This window comes from Bos mutus, chromosome 26, assembly GCF_027580195.1.
Source record: "Bos mutus isolate GX-2022 chromosome 26, NWIPB_WYAK_1.1, whole genome shotgun sequence".
Lineage (NCBI taxonomy): Eukaryota > Metazoa > Chordata > Mammalia > Artiodactyla > Bovidae > Bos > Bos mutus.
The window spans coordinates 48,550,258-48,575,325 of record NC_091642.1 but is presented as its reverse complement, the minus strand read 5'-3'; the positions used below and the strand labels follow the sequence as shown (position 1 = coordinate 48,575,325).

The 25,068-nt window shown below is 35.1% G+C and overlaps 1 long non-coding RNA gene across 2 annotated transcripts in view; it reads right to left on the bottom strand.

Moving 5' to 3' along the window:
• Positions 1-649: 649 nt before the first annotated feature.
• The window catches only part of LOC138985783 (uncharacterized), a 123,889-nt gene continuing 99,470 nt past the window's right edge, over positions 650-25,068 (bottom strand). For both annotated transcript variants that reach the window (XR_011462734.1, XR_011462736.1), the window contains 2 exons: positions 19,881-20,008; positions 650-5,689 (listed from right to left, as the gene is read on the bottom strand). This is a non-coding gene — a long non-coding RNA (uncharacterized lncRNA). The remainder of the gene's footprint in view (positions 5,690-19,880; positions 20,009-25,068) is intronic.

The window sequence follows — 25,068 nt, the reverse complement described above, 5'->3', positions numbered from 1 at the left end:
CAAATACTATATGATTTCATTTACTTGAGGAACCTAAAAACAAAATAAATAAACAAACATAACAAAGCAGAAAAAGAGTTCTAGATACAGAAAACAAACAGGTGATTTCAGATGGAAGGGAATAAGACAGAAAAGGAAAGTTTTTAAAAAATAAAAATTAAAAAGAATACAGAAAATAAGAGCATATTAGCGAGACACACTCAGAGTATACATAAAAATTACAATTATATTTCAAAACATATCACAGATATTTTAAAAATAATAAAAGCATAAGCATGTCACATAATACCTTCAGAGAAATACAGGAAAGAAGTAAATCGAAGTTATAATGAAATGAAGGAAAATAATTTTTTTTAAGTTTGGAAGAAATTGATAAGACCTAAAGATTAGAAAATGACATCCAACAATACTGATAATAGCAGTCTCTGAAGAAGAAAAACAACTCCATAAAACAGAACAAATTAGAACTAAAGCAAAAACTATTGGGGGTTTTCTTTAAAAAATTCTACATATAGAATGATCACATCATGTAGTTGACAATAGTAACAAAAAAATCAATACTAACTATAATTCAAACTATTGGAATGTAAAATAAAAATTTTAGATCATTAGCTGAAATAAGTAGTTATTTATAAGGAAAACAATCAAATTATCATTAGTATATTTCAGAAGCAATAGTATAAATCAGATTAAAATCAACTGAATCTTTAATGCACTCAAGAGAAGGAAATGTAATAAAGCCAGTCTAAGGTCAAGTGGTAAAAATGTTGGAAAGAGAGGTCACAGAGTTTTTCTGTTGCACAAACATAGGCACACACATGTATGTGCACAATGGACACATAAAAACACATGAACATAAACACATACACATACATCACACTAAAAAGAGTGAAAAGGGTGTTTTACTGCTAAAATGAAACTGCTAATTGGGCACAGGATAACTTGGTCCTTCAAAAACACCCAAATTCAGGACTTCCCAGATGATCCAGTGGCTAAGACTCCACACTCCCAGTGCAGGGGGCCTGGGTCAGATACCTGGTCAGTGAACCAGATCCCACATGCTAAAACTAAGACCCAGTGCAGTCAAATAAATAAATAACAATAAACATTTTTTTTTAAACCCAAATGCCAATTTTATCCCTTCTGTGTATTAAGCATGTATCAATTCTCAAAACAGAATTTATCATAAAGGAAGAAACTACTGACAAAATTAGAACAATTTAGCCTTTAAAAAGGATGATGATTTCAATGTTTTGAAACTCATTAAATAGGATTAAATGCATAAATTCATATTAAAACTAATTTTAAAGATTATTAATGATTAATTATTTATCTTGAAAATTGGTAAATAAATGAGAGACAAGCATTTATTTTCCCTTTTCTATATGAACTCCTTACCACTGGGTAATCAAATAGTAGATCAGAATTGTCTCTTTACATTTGCTAGTAAGTGAGAAAGAGTTAGAATACCACCCTCTAGAAAAACCCAAATGAAAAATGAAACTAGGCATCACATTTCAATAGTAGCTAGCATCAAAAAAAGGGCAATCAGACATAAGATGCCCCCTAATAAAACACAATAATCTACCAAAAGAAACCAAATGTGAGTCTAGTCAAATTTATGGGTCCAGCTTCCAATCTGTAGAGAACACAGGCTGTTTATCTATGAAATTTTGTAGGTCAAATGCTCTGAATTCTTCAACAGATAAAATTTAAGGGCAAAAAGTGGTTGAATTTAAAAGGTATAAACTAAAAGAGATTTAAAAGATATGATAATAAACTATGAAAAAAAAAAAAAACCCACGGGGTAGTGGTGGTTTAAAAAGTCGTGTAATCACTATTTATGGAAAGAGGGAAGAGTTGGGATGTATCTACTTGGGGTTTCTGTGCTAATGATACAGTTCAGCCATTATCAGATCAGATCAGTCGTTCAGTCATATCCGACTCTTTGCGACCCCATGAATTGCAGCACGCCAGGCTTCCCTGTCCATCACCAAATTCCGGAGTTCACTCAAACTCACGTCCATCGAGTTAGTGATGCCATCCAGGCATCTCATCCTCTGTTGTCCCCTTTTCCTCCTGCCCCCAATCCCTCCCAGCATCAGAGGCTTTTCCAATGAGTCAATTCTTCGCATGAGGTGGCCAAAGTACTGGAGTTTCAGCTTTAGCATCATTCCTTCCAAAGAACACCCAGGGCTAATCTCCTTCAGAATGGACTGGATGAGTCTCCTTGCAGTCCAAGGGACTCTCAAGAGTCTTCTCCAACACCACAGTTTAAAAGCATCAATCTTCGGCGCTCAGCCTTCTTCACAGTCCAACTCTCACATCCATACATGACCACAGGAAAAACCATAGCCTTGACTAGACGAACCTTTGTTGGCAAAGTAATGTCTCTGCTTTTGAATATGCTATCTAGGTTGGTCATAACTTTCCTTCCAAGGAGTAAGCATCTTTTAATTTCATAGCTGCAGTCACCATCTGCAGTAATTTTGGAGCCCACAAAAATAAAGTCTGACACTGTTTCCACTGTTTCCCCATCCATTTCCCATGAAGTGGTGGGACCAGATGCCATGATCTTCGTTTTCTGAATGTTGAGCTTTAAGCCAAATTTTTCACTCTCCACTTTCACTTTCATCAAGAGGCTTTTGAGTTCCTCTTCACTTTCTGCCATAAGGGTGGTGTCATCTGCATATCTGAGGTTGTTGATATTTCTCCCGGCAATCTTGATTCCAGTTTGTGTGTCTTCCAGTCCAGCATTTCTCATGATGTACTCTGCATATAAGTTAAATAAACAGGGTGACAATATACAGCCTTGACAAACACCTTTTCCTATTTGGAACCAGTCTGTTGTTCCATGTCCAGTTCTAACTGTTGCTTCCTGACCTCCATACAAATTTCTCAAGAGGCAGATTAGGTGGTCTGGTATTCCCATCTCTTTCAAAATTTTCCACAGTTTATTGTGATCCACACAGTCAAAGGCTTTGGCATAGTCAATAAAGCAGAAATAGATGTTTTTCTGGAACTCTCTTGATTTTTCCATGATCCAGCGGATGTTGGCAATTTGATCTCTGGTTCCTCTGCCTTTTCTAAAACCAGCTTGAACATCAGGAAGTTCATATATTGCTGAAGCCTGGCTTGGAGAATTTTGAGCATTACTTGACTAGCGTGTGAGATGAATGCAATTGTGCCATAGTTTGAGCATTCTTTGATATTGCCTTTCTTTGGGATTGGAATGAAAACTGACCTTTTCCAGTCCTGTGGCCACTGCTGAGTTTTCCAAATTTGCTGGCATATTGAGTGCAGCACTTTCACAGCATCATCTTTCAGGATTTGGCATAGCTCAACTGGAATTCCATCACCTCCACTAGCTTTGTTCGTAGTGATGCTTTCTAAGGCCCACTTGACTTCACATTCCAGAATGTCTGGCTCTAGGTCAGTGATCACACCATCGTGATTATCTGGGTCATGAAGATCTTTTTTGTACAGTTCTTCTGTGTATTCTTGCCATCTCTTCTTAATATCTTCTACTTCTGTTAGGCCCATACCATTTCTGTCCTTTATCGGGCTCATCTTTGCATGAAATGTTCCTTTGGTATCTCTGATTTTCTTGAAGAGATCCCTAGACTTTCCCATTCTGTTGTTTTCTTCTATTTCTTTGCATTGATCGCTGAAGAAGGCTTTCTTGTCTCTTCTTGCTATTCATTGGAACTCTGCATTCAGATGTTTATATCTTTCCTTTTCTCCTTTTCTTTTTGCTTCTCTTCTTTTCACAGCTATTTTTAAAGCCTCCCCAGACAGCCATTTTGCTTTTTTGCATTTCTTTTCTCTGGGAATGATCTTGATCCCTGTCTCCTGTACAATGTCACGAACCTCTTTCCATAGTTCATCAGGCACTCTATCTATCAGATCTAGGCCCTTAAATCTATTTCTCACTTCCACTGTATAATCATAAGGGATTTGATTTAGGTCATACCTGAATGGTCTAGTGGTTTTCCCTACACTCTTTGATTTAAGTCTGAATTTGGCAATAAGGAGTTCATGGCCTGAGCCACAGTCAGCTCCTGGTCTTTTTTTTGCTGACTGTATAGAGCTTCTCCATCTTTGACTGCAAAGAATATAATCAATCTGATTTCGGTGTTGACCATCAGGTGATGTCCATGTGTAGAGTCTTCTCTTATGTTGTTGGAAGAGGGTGTTTGTTATGACCAGTGCATTTTCTTGGCAAAACTCTATTAGTCTTTGCCCTGCTTCATTCCGTATTCCAAGGCCAAATTTGCCTGTTACTCAAGGTGTTTCTTGACTTCCTACTTTTGCATTCCAGCATTATACTTTTGCGTAATGAAAAGGACATCTTTTTTGGGTGTTAGTTCTAAAAGGTCTTGTAGTCTTCATAGAACCGTTCAACTTCAGCTTCTTCAGCGTTACTGGTTGGGGCATAGACTTGGATTACTCTGATATTGAATGGTTTGCCTTGGAAACGAACAGAGATCATTCTGTCGTTTTTGAGATTGCATCCAAGTACTGCATTTTGGACTCTTTTGTTGACCATGATGGCCACTCCATTTCTTCTGAGGGATTCCTTCCTGCAGTAGTAGATATAATGGTCATCTGTTTTAAATTCACCCTTTCCAGTCCATTTCAGTTCGCTGATTCCTAGAATGTCGACATTCACTCTTGCCATCTCTTGTTTGACCACTTCCAATTTGCCCTGATTCATGGACCTGACATTCCAGGTTCCTATGCAATATTGCTCTTTACAGCATCGGACCTTGCTTCTATCACCAGTCACATCCACAGCGGGGTATTCTTTGTGCTTTGGCTCCATCCCTTCATTCTTTCTGGAGTTATTTCTCCACTGATCTCCAGTAGCCTATTGGGCACCTACTGACCTGGGGAGTTGTTCTTTCAGTATCCTATCATTTTGCCTTTTCATACTGTTCATGGGGTTCTCAAGACAAGAATAATGAAGGGATTTGCTATTCTTTTCTCCAGTGGACCACATTCTGTCAGATCTCTCCATCATGACCCGCCCATCTTCGGTTGTCCCAGGGGCATGGATGGCTTTGTTTCATTGAGTTAGACAAGGCTGTGGTCCTAGTGTGATTAGATTGACTAGTTTTCTTTGAGTATGGTTTCAGTGTGTCTGCCCTCTGATGCCCTCTTGCAACACCTACCGTCTTACTTGTGTTTCTCTTACCTTGGGCGTGGGGTATCTCTTCACAGCTGCTCCAGGAAAGCACAGCCAGTGCTCCTTACCTTGGTTGAGGGGTGTCTCCTCACTGCCGCCCTTCCTGACCTTCAGTGTGGAATAGCTCCTCTAGGCCTTCCTGTGCCCGCGCAGCCATGGATCCTTGGCCGTGGGGTTGGTCTTCCCGGCCACCACCCCTGGCCTCGGTTGTGCCCTTGCTCTTCCCCACCTCTGCCCTTGGCCTCAGGCTTGGGGCATGGTGTATCTCCTCCCGGCCGTTACCCCTGGCCTCAGGCTTAGGGGCGTGGGGTAGCTCCTCCTGGCTGCCTCCCCTGACCTCGGACGCTGGGTATCTCCTCTCAGCCGCCCCGGCTTGACCTCAGACGTGGGATAGCTCCTTTGGGTGGTTCCTGCGCCATCGCAGTCTGGTACTCTAGCCGTTGCCGCTGACCTCGGACGTGGGGTAACTCCTCTTGGCTGCCGCCCTTCGGACATGGAGTCCTATTATAATTATATATAATATATAATATTAAATTTATAATATTATAATATATTATAGTATATATTATAATTTTATATATTATATATAATTATAACTATATAATGTATAATTATAAAAGTATACTACATAATATATAATGTATAATATATAGTTCTATATTATACATAATAAAATATATATAATTATATAATAATAGTATATACTAATATAATATAATATATATAATGTAATATTTTATAGATAATGTATATAATATCTAATCTAACACATAAAAATAGTATCATAGTAATATAATTATATATAATATATTATATATAATTTTATAATAAGTATATATTATAATATAATAATATATAATATAATGCATAATATATAATATATAATATAAAACATAATACATTTTATTATATATATTATATAATACATAATATATATAATATATATAATGCATATAATATATAATTATATATATAACATATATAATACATATAATATGTAATTATATATATAATATATAATACATATAATATATAATATAAAGTATATTATATATAATAATAAAATATATGTGATTTTATAATAATTATATATTATTATATAATAATATATTATAAAATACATAATATAGTACATGATATATAATATATAATACATAATATAATACATAATATATACTATTTATGTAATATATACAATATATAATATTATATATTATATATAAATATACAATATATAAATTTATAAATATATATATAAATATTTTTATATATAAATTATAGTCTTTCAAAGACATTATAAGAATATAATTTTTGTTTTTATTTAAAAAAGTTTTTAACCCAAATCAAAGACATAGAAAATTAAAAATTAAATGTATAGCTTAACAAGTATTGACATCTTTGAGCCCTCTTATTACCACAGAGATTTGACAGAATGTGGTCCACTGTAGAAGGGAATAGCAAATCACTTCATTATTCTTGTCTTGAGAACCCCATGAACAGTATGAAAAGGCAAAATGATAGGATACTGAAAGAGCAACTCCCCAGGTCAGTAGGTGCCCAATAGGCTACTGGAGATCAGTGGAGAAATAACTCCAGAAAGAATGAAGGGATGGAGCCAAAGCACAAAGAATACCCCGCTGTGGATGTGACTGGTGATAGAAGCAAGGTCTGATGCTGTAAAGAGCAATATTGCATAGGAACCTGAAATGTCAGGTCCATGAATCAAGGCAAATTGGAAGTGGTCAAACAAGAGATGGCAAGAGTGAATGTCGACATTCTAGGAATCAGCGAACTGAAATGGACTGGAAAGGGTGAATTTAACTCAGATGACCATTATATCTACTACTGCAGGCAGGAATCCCTCAGAAGAAATGGAGTGGCCATCATGGTCAACAAAAGAGTCCAAAATGCAGTACTTGGATGCAATCTCAAAAACGACAGAATGATCTCTGTTCGTTTCCAAGGCAAACCATTCAATATCAGAGTAATCCAAGTCTATGCCCCAACCAGTAACGCTGAAGAAGCTGAAGTTGAACGGTTCTATGAAGACTACAAGACCTTTTAGAACTAACACCCAAAAAAGATGTCCTTTTCATTATGCAAAAGTATAATGCTGGAATGCAAAAGTAGGAAGTCAAGAAACACCTTGAGTAACAATCAAATTTGGCCTTGGAATACGGAATGAAGCAGGGCAAAGACTAATAGAGTTTTGCCAAAAAAATGCACTGGTCATAACAAACACCCTCTTCCAACAACATAAGAGAAGACTCTACACATGGACATCACCTGATGGTCAACACCGAAATCAGATTGATTATATTCTTTGCAGTCAAAGATGGAGAAGCTCTATACAGTCAGCAAAAAAAAAGACCAGGAGCTGACTGTGGCTCAGGCCATGAACTCCTTATTGCCAAATTCAGACTTAAATCAAAGAGTGTAGGGAAAACCACTAGACCATTCAGGTATGACCTAAATCAAATCCCTTATGATTATACAGTGGAAGTGAGAAATAGATTTAAGGGCCTAGATCTGATAGATAGAGTGCCTGATGAACTATGGAAAGAGGTTCGTGACATTGTACAGGAGACAGGGATCAAGATCATTCCCAGAGAAAAGAAATGCAAAAAAGCAAAATGGCTGTCTGGGGAGGCTTTAAAAATAGCTGTGAAAAGAAGAGAAGCAAAAAGAAAAGGAGAAAAGGAAAGATATAAACATCTGAATGCAGAGTTCCAATGAATAGCAAGAAGAGACAAGAAAGCCTTCTTCAGCGATCAATGCAAAGAAATAGAAGAAAACAACAGAATGGGAAAGTCTAGGGATCTCTTCAAGAAAATCAGAGATACCAAAGGAACATTTCATGCAAAGATGAGCCCGATAAAGGACAGAAATGGTATGGGCCTAACAGAAGTAGAAGATATTAAGAAGAGATGGCAAGAATACACAGAAGAACTGTACAAAAAAGATCTTCATGACCCAGATAATCACGATGGTGTGATCACTGACCTAGAGCCAGACATTCTGGAATGTGAAGTCAAGTGGGCCTTAGAAAGCATCACTACGAACAAAGCTAGTGGAGGTGATGGAATTCCAGTTGAGCTATGCCAAATCCTGAAAGATGATGCTGTGAAAGTGCTGCATTCAATATGCCAGCAAATTTGGAAAACTCAGCAGTGGCCACAGGACTGGAAAAGGTCAGTTTTCATTCCAACACCAAAGAAAGACAATGCCAAAGAATGCTCAAACTACGGCACAATTGCACTCATGTCACATGCTAGTCAAGTAATGCTCAAAATTCTCCAAGCCAGGCTTCAGCAGTATGTGAACTTCCTGATGTTCAAGCTGGTTTTAGAAAAGGCAGAGGAACCAGAGATCAAATTGCCAACATCCGCTGGATCATGGAAAAATCAAGAGAGTTCCAGAAAAACATCTATTTCTGCTTTATTGACTATGCCAAAGCCTTTGACTGTGTGGATCACAATAAACTGTGGAAAATTTTGAAAGAGATGGGAATACCAGACCACCTAATCTGCCTCTTGAGAAATTTGTGTGGAGGTCAGGAAGCAACAGTTAGAACTGGACATGGAACAACAGACTGGTTCCAAATAGGAAAAGGTGTTTGTCAAGGCTGTATATTGTCACCCTGTTTATTTAACTTATATGCAGAGTACATCATGAGAAATGCTGGACTGGAAGACACATAAACTGGAATCAAGATTGCCGGGAGAAATATCAACAACCTCAGATATGCAGATGACACCACCCTTATGGCAGAAAGTGAAGAGGAACTCAAAAGCCTCTTGATGAAAGTGAAAGTGGAGAGAGAAAAAGTTGACTTAAAGCTCAACATTCAGAAAACAAAGATCATGGCATCCGGTCCCTCCACTTCATGGGAAATAGATGGGGAAACAGTGGAAACAGTGTCAGACTTTATTTTTCTCGGCTCCAAAATTACTGCAGATGGTGACTGCAGCCATGAAATTAAAAGATGCTTACTCCTTGGAAGGAAAGTTATGACCAACCTAGATAGCATATTCAAAAGCAGAGACATTACTTTGCCAACAAAGGTTCGTCTAGTCAAGGCTATGGTTTTTCCTGTGGTCATGTATGGATGTGAGAGTTGGACTGTGAAGAAGGCTGAGCGCCGAAGAATTGATGCTTTTGAACTGTGGTTTGGAGAAGACTCTTGAGAGTCCCTTGGACTGCAAGGAGACCCAACCAGTCCATTCTGAAGGAGATCAGCCCTGGGATTTCTTTGGAAGGAATGATGCTAAAGCTGAAACTCCAGTACTTTGGCCACCTCATGTGAAGAGTTGACTCATTGGAAAAGACTCTGATGCTGGGAGGGGTTGGGGGCAGGAGGAGAAGCGGACGACAGAGGATAAGATGGCTGGATGGCATCATTGACTTGATGGATGTGAATCTCATTGAATTCCGGGATTTGGTGCTGGACAGGGAGGCCTGGTGTGCTACAATTCATGGCGTCATAAAAAGTCAGACAGGACTGAGCGACTGATCTGATATAAATAATATATTATAATATTATATAATATATTGAATACATATTATATATGTAAAATATATAAAATATATGTATAATATATTACATATATAAATATATATATATATATGTTTATATATGAAATTAAAAGACGGTTACTCCTTGGAAGGAAAATTATTAGCAACATAGATAGCATGTTCAAAAGCACTGACATTACTTTGCCAACAAAGGTTCGTCTAGTCTAGGATATGGTTTTTCCTGTGGTCATGTATGGATGTGAGAGTTGGACTGTGAAGAAGGCTGAGCACCGAAGAATTGATGCTTCTGAACTGTGATGTTGGAGAAGACTCCTGAGAGTCTCTTGATCTGCAAGGAGATCCAACTAGTCCATTCTGAAGGAGATCAGCCCTGGGATTTCGTGGAAGGAACGATGCTAAAGCTGAAACCTCAGTACTTTTGCCACCTCATGCGAAGAGTTGATTCATTGGGAAAGATTCTGATGCTGGGAGGGATTGGGGGCAAGAGGACAAGGGGACGACAGAGGATGAGAAGGCTGGATGACATCACGGACTCAATAGACGTGAGTCTCAGTGAACTCCAGGAGGTGGTGATGGACAGGGAGGCCTGGTGTGCTGCTATTCATGGGGTCACAAAGAGTCGGACATGACTGACTGATCTGATCTGATATATTATATATTTTATTATATATTTTATAGTATAATATATATAATATACATTATGTACATTATAGTGTATATTATATATATTATATTATATATGTTATATATTACATACATATGATATTATATTTATATAATATGAAATATATATTATATGTTATATATAGTATATAAAATTATATATTATATATAATTATTTAACAATTATGTGTTATGCATATATAATATAATATAATATATATGTAAATTATTTATTAGTATACATATATTATACATATTATACATATTACATTAACATTTATATACTATATAGTATATATTAATTATATAATTTTATATATTATATTATATATTAACATGTATAATGGAATTATAATATATTATATATATTATATAATACATAAAAAGTATTATATATAGTTATATATTATAACTATAAAATATATATAATATATTATGTATTATACTTATATATTATACAATAATATACAATATTATATAATTATATAATATATAATATAGTTATATATTATATATAATATATGTATTAATATATTCTAATATGATTATTATAATAATTAATTAAATATATATTTATAAAATACTATATTAATATATTAATAATATTCATATATTATATATAGTAATAGTATAGTATAATATATAATATAATACACATAAAATATGTATTATATAATGTATATATATTATATATATAATATAATATATGTAACACAATATATATACTATATATATAATATAATATATATATATGATATCATATCATATATAATATATAAATATGATATGTTATATGTACTATATATTATATATTAATATATATATATTAACTGATATAATTTTATTATCAATATATTAATATTAATATATTATATATTTTATATATTATATATATAATGTATCATATATTTTAATTAATATATTAATAATAGATATTAATATATTTTATATACCTAATATAATAGTTAATATTGTTAATATATTAATATTAGTGTATATAGATTATGTACATATAATATTTTATATATAATATATTAGCCTGTATTAATATTTGGTATTACATGAATATGTTAATTTTCATATATTATATTATTGTATATATTATAATATATTAACATATAATAGTTATAATATATCAATATATTAATATTAATGTATAATATAATATATATATTAATATGTAATATATTAGTATAATGAATAATATAATATATAAATATATATTTATTCATAATATGTATATTCATATATAATTGATATATAAATTATGTATATATTATATATACATAATATAAATTATACATATGTATATAACTGTATATATATATTTATAAAAGTATATACGTTATGTGTATAATATATATAAATTATATATTATATTTATTAGTATAATTTTTATATTTATAATTATATATTATATGTATATTATATTATATATAAGTATATATTTATATTAACTAAAGTATTAATTTATGTATATATTTATGTATATATTTATAGCTTTTCTCTGTCATGTTTACAACTGCCTGATTGACATTTTGTAACAGAATAATTGAACTCATGATATAGTTTTAATAACAGTAACCACTATCTTTTATCGGTTATTCTATGTACGTGGTAGAGGTATTCCCCAACTCCCCAACACCCCACTATCAAACCTGCTATATTCCTTCAGACAAGAAGTCTTGTCAATCCTATTTCCTGAAATACTTTCCAGCCACCCCAAAAGCCCCAATTTCCATCCTGTTATTTGTAAAGTTAAAATGACTGTAGCTTTTAGCTTTGAATACAACTGTTTCCACCTCATCTCATTCCACCCATGCCACCCATGCCTTCCATCTAAACTGCCAAGTGTCTCAGGCTAAAAGTTAAACCACAAGTATAAACTGCTATATTTCTCTTATTTAGACTCAAGTCCCCCTCACTTTCTGTCTGCTTTAAGTCTGCAGCTCCTTCAAATAGTTGCTTCCTTTACATTTTCCCAAGATTACATTGTTATCTGCATGATGACAACTATTTCAATAGAGAAGTTACTCTTAGGAAAAGCCAAGAGCTTTTTTTGGTAACTGACTAATTTCTGTTTCTAACCATGAGTTTTGATGTCATTTAAATTCCAGGTGACCTGCACTCTTGTTATTCTGAAGAATAAACGATGTCCTGCCTTTGTTAATATTTCTGTAGAAAAAGAAGATGTTAATGATTCTAATAAAGAGGATGACACATAGGTTCATCCAGAATGTTTGCTTGCTAAGTCATTTCAAATAGACCAATAAATAAATACTTTGATTCACTGGGGAAATTACTGCTAGAAATAATTAAAAGCATTGAACCAGAAGAAGAATTTGTATTACCACTTCTGATACTAAAAATAAGAAGACTTTAAAACATCATGAATCATCCCATTGTAGAGCACGTAATTTATATATTATAGGTGACAATAAGCTGCTTTTGTGCTCACTGTTTCACTTTGTGTTTGCTAAAATTTATCACCTTTTTGATACAATAAATAATTCATTGCTTATGTCCTACTTTGATCAAAAAATACAAAATGGAGTGATATTTTTTACTTTGAACTAACACGTTATTTTAGTATTTCTTCTATAATGTTCAATAAATTGTATTTTTCTCTACATTTAGATGTCACCTAATCCTTAACATAGCAGTCCATTCATATCATGAAAGGTCTAAAAATAAGCTTTTGGTTAGAGTCAGATATATCAGACACTCAAAGGAAAATATGTAGTACAAAATATTAATAAAATAAACAGAATGATTAGAATTTAACTTTCAGCAGGATTTGACAATACATTGTTAGCTCTTCACCCAACTTCATTACATTTTCCTTTTTCTAAGGACACAGAGAGACTATATTTCTTTTATGGCTAAAGTTTAGATTTTATCTGTGTTTTCCAACAAGATATGGATAAAAATCATCTGTCTTCTTTCAAACTTAGCCCTTCATAAAACCCTCGTGATTTTTAAGTTCTTTCTTTACATTTCTCACCAAAATTTAGAGATATATGTCCCTAATGATGGAGTTACTATAAGGTGAAAGAAGCCTTTCAGGTTAGTTATGGATTTGACTATATGGAGAAATTTCCTACCACCCTCCCCCTCAACAAAACAAAAATAACTAGCAGCCATGAAGTAAATACCTGTCATGAACAACACATAGACCTCCTTATATGAAGTCACAAAAACTGATAGTTAATTTGTTTTCACACCTGAGCCAAATATATTCTCATTAATAAAGAAGAAATAACTTGGCAATATGCCAAATCTGGGGGGGGGAACATGCCCTCTGAGGATTAACTTAATGAATTTGTTTGCTTTTAATTATGATTATCTTTTTCTTTTGAAATCCTATATTTAAAAGGTCACAGTTGAGGGACTTAGCACACATTAACTTGGCAGACTGGATTTCCAATTTTGATCTATTTTTATGAATCTGCATTTCCTGGAAGAAACAGAATATCAAAATTTTTTCTGCTTTTAAGTCCTTGTGTGACTAGTTGAGTTCAGTCAAACCCAATACTTCTGGATTTCTTGTCTCTACATACTTAAACTTTTTAATATAAGTTGTTGTATTGAATAACAAACATATCTGCATAAAGTTATCCCAAATTCATTGTGTAAAAGAAAAAATACATTTATTCTTGTCTTCTGTTGGTTAGAAATTTAAAAAGGGCCAAAAGGAAGCACATTTCTTCTACCCCAAGGTTATTCTTCTGAGAAGGATCAAAACTGGAGGTGACTCAATGTCTTGAGGCTAAAGTCATGTAAAGACTATTTTATTTTTATATCTGGCATCACAACTATGAGGACTCAAAGACTAGGACTGCTAACCACAGAAGCTACTATAGTTGGTCTTTCCAAGTGGATTGACTGTCTTACAATATGATGTCCTCGGTTTAGACAAAAGTCTTACATGCTGCTCATAGCTTCAAGCACCAGTGTTTTAGCAAACAAGGTGAAAAATAGATCAATTTATGGATTAGACATGCATTGCCACTCTTGCCACATTTTATTGGTTGCAAGCGAATCACAGCCCACCTAGAATTAAGGAAAAGGGATATTGGGCCCCATCTTGGAAAGGGAGCACTTATGACCACTTATTTAAAAATTGTCATAGTTGGGGAGCCCATGGGCTTCTTAAAGCATAGGAATCTCCTGAAACCATTTGCAAAATGGTCTATGTATGTGTATTTTCATTTTCCAGTGGGTCTAAAATTTTTATCTTAGAAGTTGACATCAGAATAACTATAGTGACGTATTACTTTTTGTGACTGCCTGTGCATTTATGGTATTAACAACATTGGGGGATTTTTCTAACATCCATTTAGTACATAAAACATTTAAAGTAGTTCCCTGAATAGACCTGCAATGGCATGGTGATACAAATGGCTGCAAATTAAAATGCAAATAATTGTAACGGGAAGGGGAAATTCTTCAGAGACTGTACTCATCAGAAACCTAGCCAAAGATACTTATATCCAAGTATGATACATAGGTTAACTTATTTTTTCATGCTGTAGCTAATGCTTTAATGCCATTGACATAACCCAGAGACTATTTTTCTTTGCAAGTCAGGAGCCCATACTTGAACAAAATGTTTTCACCAGACTAAAATAATGGTACCCTTTACATTTCAACAGATGTCACTAACATTTTTGGAGATTAGGTAGTGTTGCTCTTTCTAAATGATTGTTTTTAAGCTACAACAGTACTGGTAGATATCTTATATTTACTGAACCATGGTTGATTTGCTTTTTAAAAAATACTTTTTGACTAAGACACAGAGCAAATTGGCAATAGATACTGAAAAGTTTCCTATAGTTATCATGTTCATAATCTAGTATATTTTATTTCCTCTTGACAGGAAACATGGTTGTACAGAGATAAATAGGATATTGTATATTTAATAAAATGGATTAGTTGTATATTTAATAAAATGGATTTGTTAAGTCATTTACCTGCTACTCACCTCTCAAAGTCTTTTCAAACACACTGACAATTTTGAAGTGCCTGCACTTGGGCTTGATATCAAAATTAGAAAATAAATTTCTAATTAAGTGGTATCATTAGTAATTGTGTGCCCACATCACACTTACAACCTTAGACATGTACATATGTTCGCTTCTGTTTATATTGACTTCCCTGGTGGCTCAGATGGTAAAGCATCTGCCCACATGCCAGAGACCCATGTTTGATCCTTGGGTTGAGAATTGCTTTGGAGAAGGGAATGACAACCCACTCCAGTGTTCTTGCCTGGAGAATTCCATGGACATAGGAGCCTGGCACGATACACTCCATGGGATTGCAAAGAGTCCGACAGGACTGATCGACTAACACTTTCACTTTCATTAGGCTCAGGAGAGGGCTCGTAGAGAATAGTGGTATTGAGCTTACAAAGACAGGTAGTACTAACATCACACAGATAAATATGAGATGGGGAAGATTGCTGCAAGTTGAGTGCAAGGATGAATGAAGGCAAGGAAGCAGTTAAGACAGGCTTGCTTGGGGTATAGAGAACTACAAGCAAGTAGTTGACAACATAAAGATAAGTTGAGATCATAAGAGTTAGGTTCTTGAATGTGGAACCACCGTCTATTTTGGCTTAAGGAATTACATTATTGAAAATGTGTATTAAGAATACTAGCCTTGTAAGAGTTTGCATTAAAGTGAAATGTGGGTGAAACATGAAGCCCAGTAATGACATTGAAAACTATGAAAGCTGATTCCTTTCCAGAGATCTTAGTCAGATACTATGTCTCCAAACCCTGCAAATAGAAAAGTAGATTTGAATTATTTGAGAAAATATGAACAAATAGTGACTTTCATTCTACAGAGGAAAAAACACATCTAATACGTTCTTTGGTAATATATTTTAAAGATTTTTTTATCCTTATTTTATACGCAAAAGTGAGAGTTAGTCATGTCCAACTATGTGTGACCTCATCGACTATAGTCCATGGAATTCTCAAGGCCAGAATACTGGAGTGGGTAGCCATTCCTTTCTCCAGGGGATTTTCCCAAACCAGGGATCAAATCCAAGTTTCCCACATTGCAGGTGTATTCTTTATCAGCTGAGCCACAAGGGAAGCCCTTTTTATATGTATGTATGTATATATTTATTGCATTTTGTTTGCTATGCAAATTGCCAAAGGGAAGAGTTAGAATTCATCTTTCTACATAATCATCTTATGAGCAGTTTACAAAGAAGAGCTGTTGGCTTACAGTGAATACTCACAAAATTCAGAAGGGAAAAGGAAATAAAATATTCACTTCAGTTGAGTTGCTCAGTCATGTCCAAATCTTTGCAAGCCCATAGACTGCAGCACACAAGGCATCCCTATCCATTACCAACTCCTGGAGCTCATTCAAACTCATGTTCATTGAGTTGGTGATGCCACCCAACCATCTCATCCTCTGTCATCCCCTTATCCTACTGTATTCAATATTTCCCAGCATCAAGGTCTTTTCCAGTGCATCAGTTCTTTGCATCTGGTGGCCAAAGTATTAGAGTTTCAGCTTTACCATCAGTCCTTCCAATGAATATTCAGGGTTGATTTCCTTTGGGATTGACTGGTTTGATCTCCTTGCAGTCCAAGGGACTCTCAAGAGTCTTCTCGAACATCACTGTTCAAAAGCATCAAATATTTGGCACTCAGTTCAAGGAAATGGCAACCCACTTCTTGCCTGGAAAATCCCATGGACTGTGGGACCTAATAGGCTACAGTCCATGGGGTCAAAAAGAGTTGGACACAACTGAGAGTGACTTCACTTTCCTCTATAGGCCAACTCTCACATTCACACATGACTAATGGAAAAAAATATAGCTTTGACTAGAAGGACCTTTGTTGGCAGAGTAATGTCTCTGCTTTTTAATATACTGTATAGGCTGGTCATAGCTTCTCTTTCAAAGAGAAAGTGTCTTTTAATTTCATGGCTGCAGTCACCATCCACAGTGATTTTGGAGCCCCCAAAAATAAAGTCAGTCACTTTTTCCATTGTTTCCCCATCTATTTGCCATGAAGTGATGGGACCGAATGCCATGATCTTCGTTTCTGAATGTTGAGTTTTAAGCCAACTTTTTCACTCTCCTCTTTCAATTTCATCAAGAGGCTCTTTAGTTCTTCTTCACTTCTGCCTAAGGGTGATATCATCTGCATAGCTGAGGTTATTGAGATTTCTCCGGGAAATCTTGATTCCAGCTTGTGCTTCATCCGGACTGACATTTCCCATGATGTATTCTCAGTTCAGCTCAGTTCAGTTGCTCAGTAGTGTCCGACTCTTTGAAACCCCATGAATCACAACACACCAGGCCTCCCTGTCCACCACCAACTCCCGAAGTTCACTCAGACTCACGCCCATCGAGTCAGTGATGCCATTCAGCCATCTCATCCTCAGTCGTCCCCTTCTCCTCTTGCCCACAATCCCTCCCAGCATCAGAGTCTTTTCCAATGAGTCAACTCTTCGCATGAGGTAGCCAAAGTACTAGAGTTTCACATTTAGCATCATTCCTTCCAAAGAAATCCCAGGGCTGATCTCCTTCAGAATGGACTGGTTGGATCTCTTTGCAGTCCAAGGGATTCTCAAGAGTTTTCTCCAACACCACAGTTCAAAAGTATCAATTCTTTGGTGCTCAGCTTTCTTCACAGTATAACTCTCACATCCATACATGACCACTAGAAAAACTATAGCCTTGACTAGATGGACCTTTGTTGGCAAAGTAATGTCTCTGCTTTTCAATATGCTATCTAGGTTGGTCATAATTTTTCTTCCAAGGAACAAGTGTCTTTTAATTTCATGGCTGCAGTCACCATCTGCAGTGATTTTGGAGCCCCCAAAAATAAAGTCTGACACCGTTTCCACTGTTTCCCCATCTATTTCCCATGAAGTGATGGGACCAGATGCCATGATCTTCATTTTCTGAATGTTGAGCTTTAAACCAACTTTTTCACTCTCCTCTTTCACTTCCATCAAGAGGCTTTTTAGTTCCTCTTCACTTTCTGCCATACGGGTGGTGTCATCTGCATATCTGAGGTTATTGATATTTCTCCCGGCAATCTTGATTCCAGCTTGTGCTTCTTCCAGCCCAGCGTTTCTCATGATGTACTCTGCATATAAGTTAAATAAGCAGGGTGACAATATATATCTGCATATAAGTTAAATAAGCAGGGTAATAACATACTGCCTTGACATACTCCTTTCTCAATTTGGAACCAGTCTGTTGTTCCATCTCCTGTTCTAACTGTTGCTTCTTGTCCTGCACACAAATTTCTCAGGAGGCAGGTAAGGTGGTCTGGTATTCCTATCTCCATAAGAATTTTCCAAAGTTTGTTGTGATCCACACAGTCAAAGACCTTGGTGTAGTCAATAAAGCAGAAGTCAGTGTTTTTCTGGAACTCTCTTGCTTTTCCTAAGATCCAACAGATGTTGGCAATTTCATCTCTTCTTCCTCTGCTTTTTCTAAATCCAGCTTGAACATCTGGAACTTCATGGTTCACGTAGTATTGAAGCCTGGATTGGAGAATTTTGAGCATTACTTTGCTAGCATGAGAGATGAATGCAATCATGTGATAGTTTGAACATTCTTTGACTTTCCCTTTCTTTGGGATTGGAATGAAAACTAACCTTTTCCAGTCCTGTGGCCATTGCTGAGTTTTCCTAATTTGCTGGCTTATTGAATACAGTACTTTCACAGCATCATTTTTAGGATTTGAAATACCTCAACTGAAATTCCAGCCATGAAATTAAAAGACACTTGCTCCTTAGAAGAAAATCTATGACCAGCCTAGACAGCATATTAAAAAGTAGACATTACTTGACCTAGTCAAAGCTATGGCTTTTCTGGTAGTCATGTATGGATGTGAGTTGGACTATAAAGAAAATGAGCGCCAAAGAATTGATGGTCTGGTGACCTTTTGAACAGCAGTGTTCGAGAAGACTCTTGAGAGTTCCTTGGATGCAAGGATATCAAATCAGTCAATCCCAAAGGAAATCAACCCTAAATATTCATTGGAAGGACTGATGCTGAAGCTGAAACTCCAATACTTTGGCCACCCATGCGAAGAACTGACTCAGTGGAAAAGACCTTAATGCTGGGAAAGATTGAAGACAGGAGGAGAAGGGGACGACAGAAAATGAGATAGTTCAATGGCATCACTGACTCGATGGACATGAGTTTCAGTAAGCTTTAGGAGTTAGTGATGCACAGGAAGGCATGGCATGCTGCAGTCCATGGGGTCACAAAGAGTCAGACACAACTGAGCAAATGAACTGAACTAACTGAATGCTTTTTGGAAGACTCAGTTCAGGCTTTACAGAGGAGGTGACATTTTAGCTAATTATGAAGTGACAATCTGGACAATTACAGAAGGACTTCTAGGTAAAGAGAAAGGAAATGCAGAGATGCAACATTCAAAATTTCTATGCACATATCATAATTTATAAATGCCTAGGGAACAATAGAGTTAGAGAGGAGACTTACAGGAAGTGTAGCTTTGATAGTAGTCAGGAGACCATCCAATTATACAGAAAACAAATTTGCTTTCCCATAGCAACATGTTTTGTTTTTATTTTTGTTTTTGTTTTTTTTCCAGATGGCCTCAAGAGAACCTGCATTAAATTGAGAAAAAAAAATGGTAACCAATAAAAGAAAATGACCTTACAATGTCTAAACTATGTCTGAGGGAGATCTTTGACTTGAATTTTTGAACATGGAAATGATTAAAGCAAAATGACCACTATCTCAACTTAGATTTGAAGAACTTGTATTTATAAATAAAAACAAATCTTGGACACCTCCCCCCACCCCACAATTCTGTGATTTCTCAGTTTCTAAATCAACTCACAAGGCCTCAAATTATGCTAGCAGACAAACCATATACAGAAATTTTACAGCCTACAATAAAGGTCTCCTCAAATTGTATCACATGTGACTATGAAAAACAGAAAAATGGTAATTGCCTGCACAAAAGCTAAAGCCAGATCCACACAGCACTATTGCCAAATTTAACAAATAAAAATGCAGATCACCCAATTTGAAATTCAAATTCAACTGAGCATCCTGTATTTTATCTGGCACCACAGAGATCAATGGAGAAAAGGAGTTTATCTCAGACAGAAAGTTAGCAGCTGCCAGATATATAAATCAAGGTCTATTGCCAAAGCAAAAAATATAATTATTTCTTGCCAAGGAATATTTAATCATTTCTATATACAAATACTCCTATATCATTGCCTTCTTTCCTTTTAGGAATGTGAGTTTTTCTCAGTATTCATGTTATGATTTAATCATTATTTACTAAGCATGAGAATGAAGGATGCAACAAGTCTTCTTATTTCTATATGGTTAATTCATGAAGGGCCATATCCTGATCTAATGAAGCAAATGACACATTTTCCCCAAACCCTAGGCTTTGTATGTATGTATGTTAGTTGCTCAGTCGTGTCCGACTCTTTGCGACCCCATGGACTGTAGCCCACTGGGCTTCTCTGTCCATGCAATTCTCCAGGCAAGAATACTTGAGTGGATTGCCATTCCCTTCTCCAGAGGAACTTCCCAACCCAGGGATCGAACCCTGGTCTCCTGCATTGCAGGCAGATTTTTTACCATTTGAGCCACAGTCTATTTCTATATAGTTAATTCATGAAGGGCCACATACTGACCTAATGAAGCAAATGACACATTGTCCACAAATCCTAGGCTTTGAGTGGTATATAATCATTGATGGAATTTATGATTGTCCATTAGGGATAGTGTGAGTGGTCTGTAGTGAAAGAAAGTGCTTGTGTGCAGTTGATGATCAATGAGGAGCCTCCTTTTTACATATATTTACTCAAAATAAAAATCTTAGTGGGCCTGCAGGCTCTTAGGAAAGGACTTTCTCAGCCTCTTTACAGATAGATGACCCTGAAACTAAGTTGTAACCAGTGGAATATGTTCAGAAGTTATGTGTGTCATATTTAATTTATGTCCCCTAAAGAAAAGAACCATGTTCGTCTTTCCATTTATAGTCTCCTTGTGACTGAAAGGCAGATTTGAAGGTAGAAGTTGAAACAGTCTTATTGGAACACAAAATAAAAGTCAAATATTGATAATGCAAGAGCAAGGAGATAGGAGTCCAAGTCTCTGATGACAATAGAGCTGTCTTCCTCTAAATTTTACATATGAAAAGATAAGTACCTATCTTTTTGAAGCAATTTCTGTTTGGGTATTCTCTAATATAGAAACTAAGACAATAATCTAATATAAGGAAAATATATAATGTATATATACATACATATTTAGGGCTTGAAATGTTAATAAAAAATGTGAGGAATTTGGGATAAACTATCAGATCAGATCAGATCAGATAAACCTTAAGATCATGTATATATTGAATTTGAGATTTCTATAGGAGGTTTGGATAGTGAGATTTTTGTCAATTTGCATATGATCTTAAAGTAATAAAAAAGAGAAGAAGGTAAACATCAGCCCAATAGCATCAGCTTGTACAAACTTAAAATGTAGTATAGCGAACTTGGCTTAAAGGAATAAAAGGAAAAAAAAAAGAACAAAACGTTACAAATATGAAAATATTAATATTCTGATAATAATTGCTGTATATATCAGTAAAAAGAATCTCAACAGGAGAGCCCAGTAGATACATAGTGTAAGGAATATACTATTTTCAAGAGAAGGAAGACAAATATGGGATGGCAAGAATAATAATAGTACTGTAACAATATAAAAATAACAATAAAAATTACTAAAATAACAATCATATTCTGAGATCAAAATATATACCTAAACTTTATTATGCACATTATTTATCAGCATTATGTTATAATCCTAACAACCCTATGAAGTAGATGTGATTATTTTCCACATATATAATACTGAAATTCAAGATCAGAGTGACACATCCAAGATTGGAGTCAATAATATATGATCAAGTCAAACTTCAACCCCACTGTCAGACTCTGCCTGACTTCTGTAGACTCCAGAGCTGATGCTACTTTGCCAATGTTTCCTCACCAAACTCTAAGAAAAAGTGGCTCATTAACAACTGGAAAAATTTGAATTAATGCAATTTATTAGACTTTAACATAAATACTACCAGTAATACATAATGCTGATAAAGGAGTTACAGGACAGCTACCCTAATTATTCATGGCAATTTAAAATTAGTGTCATCAATTTGAGAGAAATTTGCCATAATAAATCTTAAATTATTTTACTGTCAAGTATTTTGAAGAATTATTTAAATGAAATTAAATACAATCTTTAAATATGTTGAGTCAGTGAAATTTATGCATTAAATAAATTAATCACAACGGGCAACTAAAGAGCAGCTGTTTAGTAATTTCTCATGCAGGTAAAACAAGCTCACACCAAATAACAATGACAATAAGTGAAAAGAGAATTCTTATTAACATCAAAAGCTCAGACTGCCAACAATGAATGCTCAGACTGAATGTCAAGAAAGATTGGAGAATAACCTATTATAATTCAGGGAAAGTTAATTGAAAATTTTGTATGTATTTTATTTCCTGTTCATATGTAAAATCAGTGAAAGACATTCTTAGCTGTCAAAGGGCTGAAATTATCTAACACCAATTTTGCACTGATTTTATTTTTTTAAAGTCCCTAAATGGGTACTCCAATTATAAAATATTATGAATGTTTTTCTGTTGAAAAAATGCACAGAAACTTTTTGACAGTCACTTTAAAAGTTTAAAATTAAACTAATAGCAAAAGATAATCCAAATAGCTGGCTTACAAAAACAGTCAGCTCTTTCTAATTTGAAAATTTTTGAAGTAACCAACAGAAGATCTATATATAAATATTGAAGGATGACAGAATATCAGGAAAAAAATATGAGACAAAGAACACATGACAAAATATTGTTTCAGTGAAAATATTTTTTCTCAAATTTCCATTGTTCACACAGCACTTAATGATAGATTCCACTCTTTTAAGTGTATACTAATCTACCCTATCTTCAAATTAAATATTTAATGACTCAAAGAAGAAACAAAAGGTAAAATAGTAGTTGACAGGAAAAGAGGGGACAACAGAAAAATCACGAAACTGAAGAACTATGGGGGGCATTGGTTCTAGGACCCCCTTGGATACCAAAATTTCATATGCTCAAGCCCCTTATATAAAATGGCATAGTATTTGCATGTAACTTACCTAGATCTCCCTATATGTTTTAAATCACCCCTAGATTACCTGCAATACCTACTACAATGTAACTGCTATGTGCCATGCATGCTAAATTGCTTTAGTCATGTCCGACTCTATGCAACCTTATGAACAGTAGCCTATCAGGCTTCTCTATTCATGGGATTCTCCAGGCAAGAATACTGGAGTCGCATGCATTGTCCTACTCCAGGGGATTTCCCAACCCAGGGATTGAACCCAGGTTTCTTGAATTGGCAGGTGTGTTCTTTACCACTAGAGTCACCTGGGAAGCCCCAAATGCTATGCAAATAGCCGTAAATACAATATAAATGTTATAAAAAATAGTTGCCAATGTGTGGCAAACTCGAGTTTTCCTTTCTGGAAATTCTGGAAAGTTTTTTCAGTTGTGGAATCTGCAGATACAGAGGGCCACCTGTACATAGAATGATCACAGAGAAAGACTGCACCTAGTTTGGTGAGAATATAGGAGAATACATAATTTAGATAAAAATGAGCAAAAGGAAATAAAATTTAACAAACATTAAAATTATGATAGAGAAAAATGATACAAATGAGACAAATAAAATTCAATATATAAATGGTAGAGCCCTTCAAAAGCTAAAATATGAAAGAAAACAAATAAAATAAAGATGTAAGCCAAAAAATATACCTCTGAATTAAGAAGAAAAAACACTTAAATGTACACATATAAAAAACAAGTTATTTGCACAGGGTCTCAGTTTTATACAAGGCAACATTAAACACCAGAAAACCATCAAAACAATACTTATGAAATAATAAAGGACAGAATCTAAGGCCAACAAGTTGATACACAGCCAAACTCTTTTTTCAAATAATAAGTCAATAATTTCTAATTACTAATATCATATGCCCTTAAATAATCTTCTGGAAGAGATATACCCAACTGAAAGATTACTAGAAATAGCATAGTTAAAGGAATAAAAGCAAGTCATGAATACATCTGATGCTAGAACTCAGACCAAAACAAATGTGAGAACCATGTAAAAAAAAATAAACTCTTACCATAGAAAAGATATTGACCGTACTTTGCCAACAAACATCCATCTAGTCAAGGTTATGGTTTTTCCAGTGGTCATGTATGGATGTGAGAGTTGGACTATAAAGAAAGCTGAGCACAGAAGAATTGACACTTTTGAACTGTGGTGTTGGAGAAGACTCTTGAGGGTCCCTTGGACTGCAAGGAAATCCAACCAGTGCATCCTAAAGGAGATCAGTCCTTCATTGGAAGGACTTATGTTGAAGCTGAAACCAGTACTTTGGCCACCTGATGCAAAGAGCTGAGTCACTGGAAAAGACCCTGATGCTGGGAAAGATTGAGGGCAGGAGGAGAAGGGGACGACAGAAGATGAGATGGTTGGATGGCATCACTGACTCAATGGACATAGGTTTGAGTGGACTCCCGGAGTTGGTGATGGACAGGGACACCTGGCGTGCTGCGGTTCATGGGGTCGCAGAGAGTCA